This window comes from Mirounga angustirostris, unplaced genomic scaffold (genome assembly GCF_029215605.1).
Source record: "Mirounga angustirostris isolate CCGP_5_RB_7025 unplaced genomic scaffold, mMirAng1.0.hap1 SCAF_7, whole genome shotgun sequence".
Taxonomy (NCBI): domain Eukaryota; kingdom Metazoa; phylum Chordata; class Mammalia; order Carnivora; family Phocidae; genus Mirounga; species Mirounga angustirostris.
Window position 1 is genome coordinate 78986389 of NW_026991715.1, and position 15323 is coordinate 79001711.

At 38.2% G+C, this 15323-nt stretch overlaps 1 long non-coding RNA gene across 1 annotated transcript in view; it reads left to right on the forward strand.

The window, feature by feature from the left end:
* LOC123860799 (uncharacterized) overlaps positions 1-15323 on the forward strand; it is a 408437-nt gene that overhangs the window by 69368 nt on the left and 323746 nt on the right. The window contains exon 5 of the long non-coding RNA XR_006794868.3: positions 4889-5014. This is a non-coding gene — a long non-coding RNA (uncharacterized LOC123860799). The remainder of the gene's footprint in view (positions 1-4888; positions 5015-15323) is intronic.

Below are 15323 nucleotides of genomic sequence, written 5' to 3' on the forward strand. Positions count from 1 at the left end.
GATGTTAATAACGTAAGATACATTAAGACTTTAAACATTCCTTGATCAACTCATTTAGTTATTTTATCAACCCATTCCTTAGCCAATTTATTAATTTTGCCAATTTTTAGCAATGGGCCATCTGAAGAGCCAAGCAAATGGAAATAGGATGCAAATTGTTATATCCATCAAATTGTGCTTCCAAAATTTTAAATAAGCACAAAATAACTAAATACCTATAAAATCATGTCAATTACTAATTCATTCTCAATAGATGATGGCAAATATAAAATTCTTTAAAATTCTGGAAAATCATAAATACTGTAGACGTCAACCAATTGTGAATTGGTAATTAAATTTTAGTATGCAGACCCAAAGAGCCATCTTTAAAATGTGATTAAATAAATGAGTATACATTCACATAAAAGAATATTCATTACATATTAAATGAAAAAATTTTTCAACCATAATAAATTACACATCTCCCTATGACAACGATGGAATAACAGCAACTAGATTTACCCTCCATCACTAAAATAATACTAGAAACCTGTATAAAATATATGAAAGAGCAGTTTCCAGATATTGGACAACATGCAACAAAAGAATGTGATATCTGAGAGGAAGGCTTAAAGCAACCTAGAAACTATTAAACTGATAAAAAATATATATAAATGCATGCCAGGACAGTTGATCAGACTAATGAAAAGAATACAATAAACTCCTGGACCCAACAATGTAAAATTCACAATGTACATTATCCAATCAAAAGTTACCGTGTATGCAAAAAAGCAGAAAAGTAGGGCACCTGGGCAGCCCAGTGGGTTTGGCATCTGCCTTTGGCTGGGATCATGATCTCAGGGGCCTGAATTGAATCCTGCATCAGGCTCTTTGCTCAGAGGGGAGTCTGCTTCTCCCTCTTACTCTCCCTTTGTGCTCTCCCTCCCCCTTCCAAATAAATGAATAAAATCTTAAAAAAAAAAAAAGCAGAAAAGTAAGACTCAAGCAGGAGAAAAACCAATTACTAGAAATAGAACCAAAAATGATAGATATAATAGAGTTATCAAACAGAGAGTGGGATAAAAAGCATTTATAAATATGTTCCACACATAGAAGAAAGTAGAGAAAAGGTGCATATGAGCATGAGACATACCGAAGATATATGGGAGAAACTCAAATGAACTTCCATAGATTTAGAATCTATGTAATAAAAAATACACTGAATTGGATTAACAACTGTTGGATACCACAAAAGAGACTAGTGATATTGAAGAAAAAACAACAAAAAATACCCCAAACAAAACGCACAGAGAAAATAAGAGTTAAAAAATAATGAACAAAGCCTTGTGGATAAGTGGGACAATGTCAAGTCATTCAGCATCTGTTTAGTGGTCTCAGAACAGAGATAGGAGGACACCAAATAATTGAAGAAATATAGGCTTTAGTGAAGTTCTCTTCATTTGTTGATGATTTAATGGTCTACATAAAAAATCTTAAGGAATCTAGAAAAAAAAATCTACTTGTGGGGTGCCTGGGTGGCTCAGTTGGTTAAGTGTCTGCGTTCAGCTCAGGTCATGGCCTGGGGTCCTGGGATCGAGTCCCAAGTCTGGCTCCCCACTCAGCAGAGAGCCTGCTTCTCTCTCTGCCACCCACACCAGCCCCCTGCTTTGCTTACTCTCTCTCTCTCTCTCTCGTGTTCTCTCAAATAAATGAATAAAATCTTTTTTAAAAATCTACAAGAACTATTAAATGTTTCGTCAGTCTATAGGATGCAAACATCAAACAAATAAAAATTTAAATTAACAGAAATCAGCACCAAAACAGTAACATTTAAAACATATGAGAGAAGCCAGTAAAGAGGAAGTAACATGTGGAGTCTGCTGAAAAACGTTCAAATGAGAAGATTATCATAAGCAGAGTTTTTCATGTTATGTAAACTCTTAAAATAATCAATTGCTTAAAGCAATATAATAATAATCTATTGTGGAATTTAAACAGAGGTAGCATACAAAAATCGAGTATATTTCTATATACTAGTAATGAACAACTGGAAATTGAAATTTCAAAACAAAAACCCATAAATATTATAGACAGCAGCAACCATCAAAACCCAAAATATTTAGGGATAAAGCTGACAAAAGATGTGAAAGTCCTGTACATAAAAAACTACAAAACGGGCTCCTGGGTGGTTTAGTTGGTTAAGCGGCTGCCTTCGGCTCAGGTCATGATCCTGGGGTCCTGGAATCAAGTCCCACACCTGGGCTCCCCCTGCTTAGCGGGGAGCCTGCTTCTCCCTCTGCCTCTGCCTGCCACTCCCCCTGCTTGTGCTCTCGGTCTGTCAAATAAATAAAATCTTTAAAAAACAGCAACAACAAGAAAACTACAAAACATAGCAAAATTTAAGGAAAAATGAAAGGAGACATATATATATATATATATATATATTTTTTTTTTTAAAGATTTTATTTATTCATTTGAGACACAGAGATAGAGAGAGAGAGAGCATGAGCAGGGAGAGAGGCAGAGGGAGAGGGAGAAGCAGACTCCTTGCTGAGCCAGGAGCCCGATGTGGGGCTTGATCCCAGGACCCTGGGATCATGACCTGAGCCGAAGGCAGACGCTTAACCATCTGAGCCACCCAGGTGCCCCAAGGAGACATATATTGTGTTTAAGGGCTGGAATACTACATATTACTTAGATGTCAATTATTCCTAAATTGATCTACAAATTAAATGGAATTCTAATCTGCATCCTGTCATGTATTTGAAAAATTAAATCCGATAGAAAAATTTTGTGGAAATGAAAAGGGAATCAAATAGAGCAACTTTGGAAAAGGAAAGCAAACTTGAAGGAATTACACTGCCCAATTTGAGTACTTATTGCAAAGCTACTCTAAAAAAAAAAAAGAGAGAGAGAGGATTGTATTGCTGTCTAATTGAGCAAATAAGCCAAAGGAACAAGTAGAATGTCTGCAAATAGACACAACCATGTCAGTTGATTTTTTACTAAGTTGCAAATGTAATTCAGTGGACTAAAGATAGTTTAAAAAAGTTGTTACCAGGTGATGTTTAATAAAAAAATTAGTAGGTCCCCAAAATTGCAACACACACAAAAATTAATTCAACATGTATTATAGACTTAAATGCAAAAACTAAATCTGCACTACTTCTAGAACAAAATATGGGAGAAAATTTGTGACCTCGGCTCTGTATAGACACCTTGGATAAGACATTATAAATTCAATTCCATAACTGATTTAAATTGAATACATTTCTATAGTACAAATCAAATGAATTGAACAGAAGAAAATTGGATTCATTGTATCCCATCAAAGCAAAGAATTCTGCTTGTCAAAGGCACTGTTGAGAAAAAAGACAAGTGCTATAGACTATATGTTAACGTCACCCCAGATTTCATGTGTTGAAATCTAGTCCCCAGTGTGATCGCATTGGAGGTGGAGCCCTTGGGAAGTGATTAGCTCGTGAGGAACGAACCCTCCTGAATGGGATTTGTGTGTTTACAAGAGACCCCAGAGAGCTCCCTTCCTTCTACCACGTGAAGACCTGGTGAAAAGATGGATATCTATGAAAAAGGAAGTGAGCCCTCATTGGTCACCGAATCTGCTGGCGCCTTGATGTCGGAATTGTCAGATTTCAGAATTCTGACAAATAATTTCTGCTGTTCACAAGTCATTCGGTCTATGGTATTTTGTTATACTATCCTGAACAGACTGAGACAAAAAGTTATAGACTAGAAGAAAATATTTGCAAATCACATATCTTATTAAGAACTTACATCAAAATATAAAGAAGTCTTCAAATTTCTATAAAAAAAAACAAATATAGATGGGCAAGTAAAAATGGGAAATAAAGCAAAACTCAGCACCCATTCCAATAATAGCAAAACTTAGAGCATTAAATTATTCTTAACACAAAAATCTTCAAAAAAAAAAGAATCAAAACAATTATGTGTTTGTGTATACATAAGGACACAATATACGGAAGCACACACATGAATTGTCTGCATGAAAGATAATGCCTCCGGGGACGCCTGGGTGGCTCAGTCTGTTAAGCATCTGCCTTTGGCTCAGGTCATGGTCTCATGGTCCTGGAATTGAGCCCTGATGATGCAGGGTCCCTGCTCAGTGGGAAGTCTGCTTGTCTCTTTCTCCTTCTCCCCCCTCTGCCCGCTCCCTGCTACAGGCCCCTGCTCTCTCATTCTCAGATAAATAAAGAAAATCTTAAAAAATAATAATAATAAAGATAAGGCCTCTGCTCAGAGGGAATCAGATTGTAGAAATCTCCTTTCTTTGCCTTTCCATATTCTACTAATTCTTTGTTTTTCTCATATGTCCCTTTCCCTTTGGTAAAGTCAGCAAGATTTTGAAAGTGATCACAAAGAATTTTACTGGGTATTTAAAGGCAAAATTAAAAAAAAAAAAAACAGTTATAGAAAATCATAAGGTATGTATAGAATGCATATTCCTTTAAATTTTTAACAGAATGAGTTTAAGGTCTCCCACAGATATAGAGTCTTAATTTTATTTCACTACATTTTTTCTGAGTTATTTTATTGCATATCTATTAGCCAGTTTTTCTAACTGGTTTTAATGAAGCCAATCTTCTCTAAATTGACTAAATTGGTACATATTAGCATTTAGATTTCATCTTTCTAGTGACCATAAGATCTAAAGGTGGCAACCACCATTCCTAGAAATAATTAATTAACATGCGCTTGCTCTAATACCCAATAGGGAACATTATTTTTAGAGTTTTTTAATGTGTTTTCCCTCCCTTCCAAAATTTATTATTATTAATAGTAGTAATTATTATTATTATCATTATTATTATTATTATTATTATTATTGTTTCTCTGATAAGGCCATTTTAATTTCTGTGCTCCTTTGCAGAGCTGACCTCAGCAGCACAGTGATGAGTAGATGTGCTGCTAGACCCACGAGTACTCCAATCCCTTCCTCACCCGTGTTTAGCTCTCTCTTCCTCCTCCGTGGAGCAGTGCACCATCAACATGTCAGGTAACACTCATAATCGATGTCGAGTGAGAATAACGCATGTTTAAACTAAGACTGAGTAAACAAGTGAACCGGACTGTCCCTGTAGGATAAGTCTTCATGGGTTGTGATGCATTTTTCTAGGTCGCTGGGGGTCCTAGAGGGCAGTATGAGAGCACTGAATTCCTGAGAGAGGAGGTGCTACCAAGGGAAAAAGTGCAGGCTCTGATGAAAAGCTTCATTGAACACCAAAGTTCCGGATCCTTTTTCCCACCTTCAAATCCTTCTATTCAAATATCGGAAGGAACTGAGCAGGGAAGGACTTAGTAGAATCACAAAAAGACCCCTTTAAGACCCATATTATGAGACAGTGAATTCCTTAGGTGGTGATGAGACACAGACCCATGCATAGCATTCTAATGGAGCTTTGACAGCAGCTAATGATAATTTGAATTACAGAAAGATTTTGTTAGTAAATTAGTAATTTGCAGCAAGTCCAGCAACAGGCTCATATATACATGGAATGTAGTATAGGATGAAGGTAGAGTTTCAAAACCGATTTAAAAATGGGCTAGTCTGGGTGCCTGGGTGGCTCAGTTGGTTAAGCGACTGCCTTCTGCTCAGGTCATGATCCTGGAGTCCCGGGATCGAGTCCCGCATCGGGCTCCCTGCTCAGCGGGGAGTCTGCTTCTCCCTCTGACCTTACCCCCTCTCGTGTTCTCATTCTCTCTCTTTCTTGCTCTCAAATAAATAAAATCTTAAAAAAAAAAAAAAGAGATTCTCTCTCTCTCCCTCTGCCCCTCCCCTAACCCCCCCCATTGGCGTGTTCTCTCTCTCTCAAAAAAAAAAAAATTTAAAAATAAAGAAAAAAAAATAAAAATGGGCTAGTCAACAAATGGTGTGGAGGAAAGTGAAGATTTATTTTTTTCAAAAAGTTACAAATTTTTCTTATACCATCTTAAAGCATAATTTCTTGCATTTATATAAGAAAAAAATGAGAAAAATGATGTGAATACAAGAAAATGATGTCATAAATACAAGAAAAATGGTATTTTCAAGGGACTAGAAAAAATAAAAACAATATTTTTATAATTATGGGATTAAAAAAGACTTTTTAAATTAAAAAAAAGCCTTGAAGTCAAACTAAATGTCATCAAAAGGAGAGTGGTTGAACAAACAAAGTCTGCATGTACTGCAAGATGTGAGATACAAGATACCATTTAATATTTAAGAAGAAAGAAGTCATTTACTGACATGAAAAGACTCCCAAATTATATTGCCATCAAATGCAATTCACGAAAAATTACATATGCTCTAACTCCTATATTAAAAAAACTGTATTAAGTACAAAAGTACAAAAAATGTATGTGGGCTGTATGTGTTTGTAAATGAATAGACTAAGGTTGGTGCATGTATAGAGTGTGCTCTGTCAGTGGCAATTTCTGAAAAAATATGATTGTATGAGGGTTCATGGGGTTTTCACTTTATCAAAAGGCTTGACATTTTTACTAGAACATTGTGTTTATATATTATTTGATACACAAAATAATATATAATAATACAATAATATGTATTGTATGTTATAATTATAAATACACTTGAAGTAAAATCAAATTTTATAAATACCATTTTTTCTTATCATAATTGCATTTATTTGGGACTGCAGTTGTTTAGCAAAGATAGGGTGAGGTTTTATATTAATTTGACAGTGGAAAAGGAAAAATACTAATGCCAAAGAAATTGGGTACTATTACTGGAGGTATTTAACATGTTGGGTCATTTTTCTCTTATTCTGTAAGTCACAGTTAGCCTGTCACGGTGGTTTCTTGAGTAGATCTTAAAGGCGCTGTGCAAAATTGTATGAGAAGATTGCACGTTGCGGTCATATTGCATGAATATTTGACCAGTTGGAATTCTTGAGACCTCCATCAATATATTAGCAACCTATTGCAAGTGTACTTGATATAAAAAGGGGATGGGAGAGTCAGGAAAGGTAGACTCATCCTCTAACCACACATACACACACAAAAATTACTTTAAAGGAATGCGATTTTTAACTTCCACTTTGTGCTAACCTCAGTTCTGATGAGTTTTGAGTAGAGAAAATACTTTCAACTGTGTTTGACTTGAAAGTATGACAAATATTTGATTTCGCTACTTATCTTGTTATATAATAACTATGCCTGAAAGCCACAAAATGCATCCTATTTTAGAGTCTGCAATATTAGTCATACACTCAGGTTATTAAAACTCAAAAAAGATAAAAGTTTCTATATACATTATTATAACACAAAAGGGCAAGATGCGAGAGCCTGGATGGCAGAGAAGGCCCACGTTTGGGACCAGCCTTAGAGTGTGGCGTGGCCTTGATGCATTTCCTCCTCACGCAGGACCAGCTGCCATGAAAAGCCTCAGGAAATCATGAGACATGCTGTAACTGTGCAGTTCAGAGAATGTCTAATTTAAAAGTTTTTAAAAGGTGTTCATTTTAATTAATAAAGAAACAGAGGTTGTAGATATTCTTTTTATTTTCTTTTATGATCACAGCCTGTTTCCTAGGGGAAGCAAAGCTTCGTGAGATATTATCACTTTAGGGAAAGAAATTATCAGAGGTTCATAGACTACATGATTCAGAAGGAATCTTAGAGCTAAGTTTTCTCATCTCCACATTTTATAGATTGGAAATTTTTTAAGATCTTTTCTTCAAAAGGCAGTAGTAATTCCCTTTTTCTACCTAACCATTATGCAGAAAGTCTTGGCTAACTTCAAAGGATTGCGTCATTTTCTCGGTGACTTGGGCAGGTGACTCACGACTCAGTCATGTTCACAGGCAAGCATTAGCTGGAGGATTTTAGGAGCTAGTAAACGTGCGGATCATAACTTAACGCAGAATATGGCTTCCGTCCTTTTGCTTCTGGGAACAGGCTACAGAGGATCCAGAAGAACTAAAACAGCGTCAACGAAAAATTCACAGAGGGAAAAAAAAAAGAAAAGGAGTACTGTCCCCACAAATAATCCTCAATCATTGGTACTCTATTGTTCACTAAGAAAGAAAAAATATATATTATAGAGGAACCTCATATTCTATGTGTTTTGAATGCCAGAACCATTTTTCTTTTGAAATTTTTGACTTAGGTTGTTTTAATGTCCTTTCGCTATATATTCTGAGGGCATCTATGGTTATAGGTATTTATGTTTCAAAAATGGCACTTGAAAAAAATCAATATTATAATTAAAGATGCTGTCAGGTCATGCTGGGAATTGTGAACTATTACACAGAGCTGGATGAAGCACTGAGCCACTTGACTGATGAGGCACCTGAGCAGCAGTGAGATCCTCCAAAAGTCGTCTTTGTTAAGACAAAGCCATGTTGTGCTAATCCTGACACGATGAAAAAGGGAAAAGTGAAAGGTGCTATGCAGGTTGCCCACAACTCAATTGCTACCAACCTCCCACGCACGGTACAATCACAATTGGTGAGGTAATATTAATATAAAGCAGAAACAGCCTCCCATAAAGTGTAAAGGGAAATTCTTTTCTAAAAGAGAACATAATGGAACTGTGCGTTGTTGTCAAGGTAGAAACCCCACGGCAGTGTGCAATAGAAAAGATCTAATTAGAAAGTGCAGTCTAACTTCTTACTAACTTAAGATGCAGTTCCCAGGGAGGGGACTTAATCTCTAATTTTAGTCAAAGGGCAAATGTACAATTAAGCCAACACAAATGCCTTAGCCAATCATTTAGGACAATTCTGTTAGCTCTGGGCTCCCCGACCTGCCACAGCTTAAGAAGGAGTTCCAACTGCAACCAATTGCTGTTTGTCAGGCTGAAAAGAGCACAGGCCACCGCAGCTCTACCGACACTTTGGTCTGAACAGCATACGAGTATAAAATAAAGTACGGCACACATAGTTGTTGAGATGAAAACAAACTTTTCTCCATGTGTGGACAATATCTCATTTATTTCCGACATAAAAATTCCACTGTTAAAGCAGCCATACACCTTGAGGCTTTGGCCACCAAGTAAATTTGAAAATAAGCAAATGTATGCAATCGCAGGCTTTACTGAAAAAGCTTCTAGGGTAAGGAAGGTCATAATTATGGGAATGGGAATGCTTGTGCCCAGAGCACCAGTGTCCTCAATCTCCTTATACGTTAATGGACAAAGGTATTTCTCGTGTATAGGTGGGTGATGGGTTCACACAGTTTGACCCTGTGAATAAGCAGCATAACCCTTCTTGACGATGAAGCTTGTCTTTTCACGGATGAGGGTCAGCTAGCTCTTCTCCACTTGCAAAGGCTCTTTAGGAAAAGGAAATAATGGGAGAGCTTTGGAAAATGAAAACGGTCTGGCCCTAGCTACATATGATGAGCTGCTTTCTCTACCAATTTAAATTTCAGTTCAAACATACTCAATTATGTTTATCCAATACTTTTTTTTACTCCTAAAATGTTATAGTTTGTGTCACCAAGTTTTCACAGAATGCAGAAGAAAGTAAAACAGATTCTACACTCAAACTTGAGTTTGAGTTAAGTTAAAAGTTAAAAGTTCAGGGGCGCCTGGGTGGCTCAGTCGTTAAGCGTCTGCCTTCGGCTCGGGTCATGATCCCAGGGTCCTGGGATCGAGCCCCACATCGGGCTCCCTGCTCCATGGGAAGCCTGTTTCTCCCTCTCCCACTACCCCCTGCTTGTGTTCCCTCTCTCGCTGTGTCTCTCTCTGTCAAATAAATAAATAAAATCTTAAAAAAAAAAAGTTAAAAGTTCACAAATAAGGTTATCTCAAAGAATATATAAAGTGACAAAATAGTACCAACAAAATGTTAAGAAGGATAAAATAAAAAGACATCAAATCCATTCAATCATGCAGATCTGCCCCAAATAAATGGACTTATTAGGGAAACTGGGATAGATATGCTCTTTGACTAAAATCCACATGAAACATATTTGTGCATGTGTGTGTGTGTGTGCGCGCACAGGTACACACATGCACGGGCAATGGTCATTAAAAATAGCCCATGTCATACATTTTCTAATCAGGAACCGAAGGAATCAATCACAAGGGAATGCATTACTTCCCTATTTTAAATTATTCTTGGGTGCCTGGGTGGCTCAGTTGGTTAAGCGACTGCCTTCGGCTCAGGTCATGATCCTGGAGTCCCGGGATCGAGTCCTGCATCGGGCTCCCTGCTTGGCGGGGAGTCTGCTTCTCCCTCTGACCCTCCTCCCTCTCATGCTCTCTGTCTCTCATTCTCTCTCTCTCTCAAATAAATAAATAAAATCTTAAAAAAAAATAATAAAATAAATTATTCTTGAAGGACTGATAAACTGAGATCTTATTTTTTTGTTGTTGTATTTTTTCGTATGAGTGGCAACATTCTGTAAATCAAATTCAGTTTCTAAATTTTTTAAGTTTGGGACTTTACAAGGACATCACAATGATTAATATAAAATTATGAGCCTTCTAATATAGTAATAAGATAAGCATAATAGTTATATCACATACTTTAAGTATTCCTCAGTTGTTTTTACATTAATTTCTAATTTTGTATTTCTAGGCATTTAACCAGATATAGTTAAGAGTATTATCTCTCTTGTCTAGATTTCTCTTCTTATTCCATTCAGGCCATACTTGCTCTGTATTTTCTTTAGGTTCTGAGTTCTTGTTACAAACAAGTCTATGCAAGACTGTTATTTTTTTTGTGGGATCATTATTATTAATTATAGCATTATTTTAGAAACCGTGTATGCATTCAGACTTCATGTTCTTGTATTTTTTGTTGCTTATATTTTTAAGAGGGCTTTGCTTCTCTTAATTACCTTGTTGACCATTTGCCACTTCTTTATCTGTTGCGAGAGAAATATTTTGTTTTATTTGTGGTTAACCTGTAGCTCTCTATTTCTCTTTCACCAGTTTTTTTTTTTTTAGATTTATTTTTATTTATTTTAGAGAGAGAGAGAGAGAGCATGAGCAAGTGGGGGAGGGGCAGAGGGAAAAGGAGAGGAGAAGGAGGGAATCCTCAAGCAGACTCCCAGCTGAGCTTGGAGCCGACACAGGGCTAGATCTCAGGACCCCGAAATCATGACCCGAGGCAAAATCACGAGTTGGCCACCCAATCGACTGAGCCACCCAGGCGCCCCTCTCTGTCATCAGTCCCATCTTCTAGTTGCTTCTGAGTCTTGTCTCTCTATTCCATTCCTATATTATGTTTGTACACATGTGAGGAGCAACATACCACATAAGTGATATGTGAGAAAAAAAGTATTTTATCATGGACTTAGTTTATCATGGTTTCTAGAAGAAAGTAGAATTAGATTTAGAATATATCCACACTGAATATAAATCCCTGATCTGGTCAGAAATAAAGACGCTATTATACTTCAAATGTCACATTACTATACTTATTCACTGGCTGCATTGGCTCAGGAATTTACTGTTACAAATCATGGTAATTAGGAAAGTTTGGAGGTTTAGGAATGCTGACAACACTGACTATATTTGGCCCTCCATCTTGTTCTCACCTTTGGCACACAGCTGGCACCACTTTAGGTAACTACCCTGTGACCTCACCACCATGTCTCTCACTTTATAAAAGCTGTGAGTTGAGATCCGGGCTTGGCCAGGGCAGCTGGAAATGAGCACTGAGAATGCTACATACCTCCTGGATTGTTGGTACACTCAGTTATTCCTGTAAGTAAAAACTCTGAATAGACCCTGAATAAAACTCTGTGTAAACACTATGGGATGGCTTGCTTTACCTTCTCAGTTTGGTGAATACATTACTGACCCTCCTCCCCATTCCAACAGTTGGTTTAGTCAGCATGTTACCAAAAATGAAAGAAGCATGAGTAAAGGGGCCTTGCCAGGGGAAGGCCCAGTGTCTGTGGAATTGGTAGAGCTAATGAGCTGCTTTAAGCTAAGGGTGGTAGCTTGGGTGTTAGGACTATCGGATACTGGGGGGACATAGCATTATGTTAAGTGGGTTTGAGATGTCAAAAACAGCCTCGGTCACTGATCAACCTGCCTTGTGACAAAGATTGTATACCACAGGCATGGGTGAGAATTGCAGGCACTTAGCTAATTTGATTGAATAAACGCTAGCATTGAGATAACTTGGCCTAAGGAAGGAGATGTTCCCTTCCCTCTCTTATGTTGGACCACGGTAGAAGAACTACAAGAAATTATTCATGAACTAGGAATGAAAGCTGGTATTTATGTTCAGCATTTCAGAGGCCCTGGTGAAGAATGGCTTTCACCTGGTATGGAAGACCTCTTACGGTCAGCCCTAGAGACTTCAGTACCAACACATTGCTAGAGTAGCCTCTGTGGTGGCTGACAAGTGAAACGAAAAGAATCTGTCATAAAGGAAATAGGTTGAAAAACAAAAAACAAAGACCTTGTCAATGATAAAATGGTGGAAAGGGGGCCCATTAAGATCTCTCATAAAGAGTTGTGGCAAGATTTAATATTATCTGGAACCTTGCAAGAAAATAGAAACAACCAAATTCAGTCTTGCTCAGCCAGTAGAAGGTGTTGCCTAAGGGAAACCAGTTTACTCCCTTGAAGCAAGGCTCAAAAAAGCCAGGTGTGTTGCCAAGTGTACCTCCCACTAATGGAGGAAATTCAAGGGTGAATACCCTGTACCCGTGGAGAGTTAGGGGTTAGGACAACATTGCCCTCTAGTGGGTGCAATAGGGGGCGATCAGAGGCACAGTGTTGAATTAATCATTTCTTGGTTTTGTACTGACTGACTCTACTAGCTTTAATAGACACTGGAGCTGAATGCACACATCTATGGAAACCCCTCAAAATTCCGGGGAGAGATTAAGGCTATTGATGGTTATGGGGGATAAATCATCAAGGTCAAACAGACAAGTCTCTACCTACAGATAGGCAGGTGACATCTCCACTATTTTCTAGTGAAGTCAGGTTGTGTAACTTGGGATGATATATCCTCCGTGTCTCAAACGGCTGAGTCATTACAGGCATACTAAAAGTCCCCAGAATGGAAGGGAAAGACGAACAAGATCCAAGGGCCAGGTCAGTCAGTAAAATTCCTGGGTGTCATCTGGTTGGGTAAGACAGAGGCGGTGCCAGAGGCAGTCATTGATAAAATACAAGCTTTCTCAGTCGTAAAACAGTAAAGGAATTACAGGCTTTTGCTGGTTTGTTGCATTACTCGAGACCTTTTACTTCCCATCTAGTGAAAGCTATTAAGGCCTCTCTAGGCTTTGGGTAAGAGAAGCCAGTGAGGTTGGGGTGCTAATCAGTAAGAGGCTTTCTTAAAGATAGAAATGATAGTAAAATGAGTACAGGCTCTGGGCACAGGTATTGATGCCAGAAGTGAGTTGTGAATTAGAGTAGAGGTAAATTGATATCTAGAAAGGTTCGACTGGGGCTTGTGGCAATGACACAATCTGAAATCAATTATAGTGATTTGCATAAGTTCAATAAAAATCTGTTCCCCTTGTAACATGACAACATTGGAAACATCAGGTATATTATCAAGGCTTTGAGTGGAATGTCCTATCTGAGAAAGACATGCATAGGCTTTGATATGACCAGACAGCTTTAAGCAACCTCAGGATAGTTTGAGGCCCTCAGGAAAAGAGGAAGTAACCCAAATGGGTAGGTATTGCTTGTGAGTCTGATGGCAAGTATTTGGCTTGGCTCTTAGCCTTGAAAGGCTATTAAAGGCTCAGTCTAAAATTCTTTAAGAGGAGCAGACAACTTGTCCAGGTTCTTCCTTGGGCTGACTTGCAATTCTGGTTTTTGTGTCTGTCTGATACCCCACTATGAGAGTCCTCAGGGTTACACAGGGCTGTGTCTTTGGGTTCATCAACACGGAGAAGGCCCAGGTCACCAAAGCTGACCATTACTTCGAGGGTTCTGAATTGTGAGGAAGGAGCCCAAAAGAGGCCCTGGTTCCAGCTGTACTCCTACTGCTTTATTGGCTTAGGAAATCACTGGACCACTTCTGACCTCAGCTTCTTTATCAGTAAGACAGGCTCAACTGATGATCTCTGAGGCATTGTTTCCACAAGTGCCTGGAACGATGTGATGATGAATGGTTAATATTAATTTTTTTCCATTTTTTTCTAAAGTCATGTTTATTGAGGTATAATTTAGACACAATAAAAATGCACAAATCTTGGGGTGTTTGGCTGACTCAGTCGGTAGAGCATGCAACTCTTGATCTCGGGATTGTGAGTTCAAGCTCCAAGTTTGGTATAGCGATTACTTAAAATCTGGGAAACAAACAAAAAAACCCCAGCAAAGTAGATTTAAAAGCACCTAAATGGCCATTCACTATTCTTGCTGTACTTAGGTAAATAACGAGGCCAAGTTTGTTAAAACTGAACTTATACAAACAACTTGGTCTTAATTTGGTTACCTTTGCTAGTAATGAGGCTGATTTTAGGAAAAAGAAATTATCAGTAACACGTCTTTATGGATGTTAGATTCTAGTTCTGATTGCCCTTGAATGTTTATTGTTTGCCTATAAAAGTAGACTGGATCCTGGATTGTTGTGGTTTCCTTGCATATCTGATTAATTTTCTATTTGATTGCTTGCACACTCTAGACCTGATTGTGAAAGCCCACATGCAAGACTGTTAGGACTGAGGAAAGGACCCCTTTACCAGGTCACTGGCATATCTCATATCGATATTTAATTCTGTGACACAGGGATGTAAGTCACCTCCCAATACCTGCTTCTAGACTCATCACAGAAGAATGCTGCACAAAGATTGTACAGGTCATAAAGATACTGTGGTTGGAATGCAGGGGTGCTGACAACACTGATTCCATCTTGTTCTCGCCTCTGGTGCATAGGTGGCACCACTTTAGATAACTAGTAGAGATGACTAGTGCACAGAAGGCTCCACTTGAGATAACCAGAGGAGATCATCTGGTGCACAGATGGCTTTACTTTAGATCACTACCCTGTGACCACACCACCAGCCCCCTCACTCTATAAAAGCTGTGGGTTGAGTTCTGCAGTGGATGAGGTGGTCATTGTATAGCGCTCTGGATTGCTGCCCAACCGATTGCCTCTGTCGGTAAGTTACCCTGAATAAAACTGCGTAAACACTGTGGAGAGCTTACTTTGTTTTTTTGGGTATTAAACTGCCTTCTCAGTCCAGAGGATACATTCCTGACCCTCCTTCACCTTCTAACAGGAGGATTGAATAATTTACCAATTCCCTTTTCAGGCTTAGGTCCACAACAAGCTAGAAAAGGGTCAAAGAACAAAGAATGGTATTGATTTTATTAACGGTCATGCCATGTTTATTAACTTGCAAATACGATGATTTTGATACGTTCTGTTAGGAGT